This window comes from Polyodon spathula, chromosome 24 (genome assembly GCF_017654505.1).
Source record: "Polyodon spathula isolate WHYD16114869_AA chromosome 24, ASM1765450v1, whole genome shotgun sequence".
NCBI classification, from domain to species: domain Eukaryota; kingdom Metazoa; phylum Chordata; class Actinopteri; order Acipenseriformes; family Polyodontidae; genus Polyodon; species Polyodon spathula.
In genome coordinates this window covers 15,979,895-15,983,382 of record NC_054557.1, presented here as the reverse complement: position 1 = coordinate 15,983,382, position 3,488 = coordinate 15,979,895, and the positions used below count along the sequence as shown (strand labels likewise).

General features: G+C 34.4%; 1 long non-coding RNA gene across 4 annotated transcripts in view; it reads right to left on the bottom strand.

The window, feature by feature from the left end:
- Positions 1-321: 321 nt before the first annotated feature.
- The window catches only part of LOC121299065, a 16,209-nt gene continuing 13,042 nt past the window's right edge, over positions 322-3,488 (bottom strand). For all 4 annotated transcript variants that reach the window (XR_005947356.1, XR_005947357.1, XR_005947355.1 and 1 more), the window contains 2 exons: positions 2,815-2,861; positions 322-686 (listed from right to left, as the gene is read on the bottom strand). This is a non-coding gene — a long non-coding RNA (uncharacterized LOC121299065). The remainder of the gene's footprint in view (positions 687-2,814; positions 2,862-3,488) is intronic.

Genomic DNA, 3,488 nt, shown 5'->3' with positions numbered 1-3,488 from the left:
AATACATTATAATACACTGTTTACATGGAAATATGCAACAAAATAAAGAATCTGCAGCAAACAGCCAATTAAAAAACAAAAACGTTTGCACATAAAACTTGTTCAGTTCATTAAAAAAGTGCCACCTTTGTTAGATCCCAGCATTACCTTAGAAGCATGAACAAGACACCTGAAAGTCACATTTACTCAGATGTCAACTTAAGGGTACCGATTTTGCATCCAAAATCAGGTTATTAATTCCACCATGGGGAAAAGCTAGAACCAATAATGCACTACTGTTTGGGAAATACCCCAATGAAGTTAACACAAAGGAGGCATGAATTTATATTAATGATGTTTTATTTTGTATCCTTCAGAGCAATCTAACAAAATATTTGTATGCTTTAAGTATACAGAGTTCATGACATCTCCCCATGAAAAATGATTCAAATATTCAGTTACACACTTTTGAAATACAGTCATAAATAGCCATTGCATTTTTTTGTAGATTTAAAATAGCTTCCAAATATGAAATTAATCTTATAAAAACATGGCAAGTAAAAATGCAGTTTAATCAACAGAATCCATTTTGAGTCAATGAAATCAGCCTTGCCATGATAGTTGTCCCAAAATCACAGATAAAGAAGGCGCCATCTTGGTGACATACCAGTAGTCTCCACTTGAGAATCTCCTCAGTTGTACGGGGTCTTTATGAAAATTTGAAAAAGGAAACAAAAACAACAAAAAAAAAAAGTATGTTGGTACATGGATTTGGGGGTTTTGGTAAAGACAACAGTCCATATACAGTACAGCAATCTTGCCTTAAAGTGGTGGTTCACCAACCCTCCCAAAAAACAAGATAAACAAAACAAAAAAAAAGCACAGAAGATCCAACATTGCAAATTGACATCATGCAACACCTACACACATCCATGCATCACCACAGCACTCCCCTACCCCTCAAACACACTACAATAAAACATGAATTAACTTTTTGGAACTTCTAAATTCAAAATATAAAACATGCAACAAGATCTCAAATAAAAGGATCACACTTCTTATAATGGACAATGTATCCATAAGATTCAACTCATACCAGCTTTGATACAACCAAAATGTAAATCTACGCATTTGTCCTCAACTGTCCCTTACAGTAGAGGCTCCTCAAAGTTACTGACAAGTCACCACATATTTGCCAGGCCTTTTATATTCAAAAACAGATAGGATGTATTTATTTAGATAAAATAAAAACCCTTTAAAAAAAGCACACAACTGGGTAAAAAGACTACAACACACAAGTGAGGCCTATGATTTACAGCAAAACACCGATTCATATTGCTGGCTTGATCTTAAGACCATGCTTGGACTACAAAGCAGTATTCCAATGCAAAAGAACGAGATCCCACAAACTTCCTAGCATCAGATTCTAGAGAGTCTTCCATCATTAAAAGTTGTTCATGAAACTAATAATTGCCATCATTTGAAACAGGTAAGTTAATTTCCATAACAACCATTAAAACCAAAAAACAAGGAAACTCAAAGTAGCCAAGAAAGGATACCAACATTACAATCCATAAAACTTTGAATACAGTTATCAAGGTAGCAATAATACAACAGCGCAAGAACTGCAGCCTAACATTACTATAAAAGTAACAGAAAGACTATAAAACCAAGTTGCACAATACCTTCAACATAATCACTATTCCATATGTATATTCTGCTTCCTTGGAATGAAAATACAATGCATAGAACCAATGCCTTAGTTAAATATCCAAAAGCCCTTGCCATCAGAAGCAAAATTAAGCTTTAACATTTTCTAAGTCACTTGCCAGACCATAATTTAAAACAGACAGTAGAACACAATATACCTCACTTTGATACAACACTTCTCCTCCCCTAGCTCTAAGAGCCACAAAAAACAAACCTGGAACTGTAAAGTTCAGCAAAAACCTGTAGTATTAAAAACCAAACTTATTTATTTTAATTTTTATATAACACACAGCTATGGCCACAAATTTTGCATCGCCTACTTTTTTTGGATTGAAATATAACTATAAATGAACATAATTTATATACTGTACTTATATAATCAAAGAAACTACAAAATGGTATAATAGTAGTACAGTACTTCATGTTAGATTTTGAAATGTAAAATTTGTCAGATTCTAGAAAACTAAGAAGCAGGTTTCATTCGACTTTATGAAGCAAAATATGTTAATTATATACAGCGATGGAAAACTTTTGGCCAAAGATATCTCTCTATATGACACACACTGTTCCAGCTGGCATTTGTCTAGGAGATGTATACAATATGTACAAACTATATTGAGAGGGATATATTAAAGAAATGTAAAAGCCCACCACTATACAGTTCTGTTCATTCATGAAACAATTAAATGGAATCTCATAGTCTAATTGGGTGCCAAAATCCAGTTATTTCCCTACCCACAAATTTTGTTTGTGAGACAGCAGGGTCCTATTTAAATGTGTTCGATAAAATCATTTAGACAGGTGGAATCCACCACTTATCAGGACACCTCACTTCACACTGCCAGTTTAAAACAGTACAAGTTAGTTGTCAAATGTGTCAAGTCTCTGAATTACGAGGAACATGTATAACATGTTCATGCAAAGGTTAATTGGGTTCAGGAAAACGTTTCCCCAAGATATATACTTTCAACATATCAAAAGGAAAAGGGAGACCCATGTATTTGAGAATGGTTGTGTGGGTCAATACGTGCTCATTTAATTCAGAAGGAAGTATCCAAAATGAGATTCCAATGAGACAGGCATACAGAAATACTAGAACTAAAATGCAAAAGCAAAAAGACTTACCAAGTAGTCTTGTTCTTGAATATCTTGATAATCCACTCTACTCCACTCTGCAAGGAGAAGCCATTACAATTAATTCAAACACTGGTGAACTCTGCAGAAGTTTGAGCTTTTGGTGAATTCTGTTAAATGTAAATATTCACTTGTTAAAACTAGAATCTACTACAATAACTGTTCATTGCATTCTCTTAATTTTTGTTCAGTCTTCTTTTATGGGCGGTTTATGCTGTAGGCCTCAGTACAGAAACTGTGGTCGTGTTCGACTTCTAATTGAGTTTCTTTCATGGTTTGTGGTGGAAAGGTTGTGTGGGTTCCTTTTGAAAGTTTATATTGGTAGACATACACTTCAGAACAGTGCTCTTTTGAAAGTAAACATGGTTCACTTCATCACAAACTTTCAGAAGCAGACAAACTACCAAGCTGAATTGGGATACATTTAAAATCTTATCTGCTATGTAGATTAGGTCATTGTAATGATACATTTGCATCAGCCCTGTGCATCACAAAATGGACATCTGGTGGTTTACTGCCTTGCTGATGTCTGTTTTAGAGCCAACAGTCACAAGAAAATTCAAGCCAATGGTCTGGCAAAATCTGACATTGAAAGCCAATGATAGCATAACCTCCTTCAAAAACAGCCTTTAAATCTGATCCAATTAGGAATGTAAACAACGTAT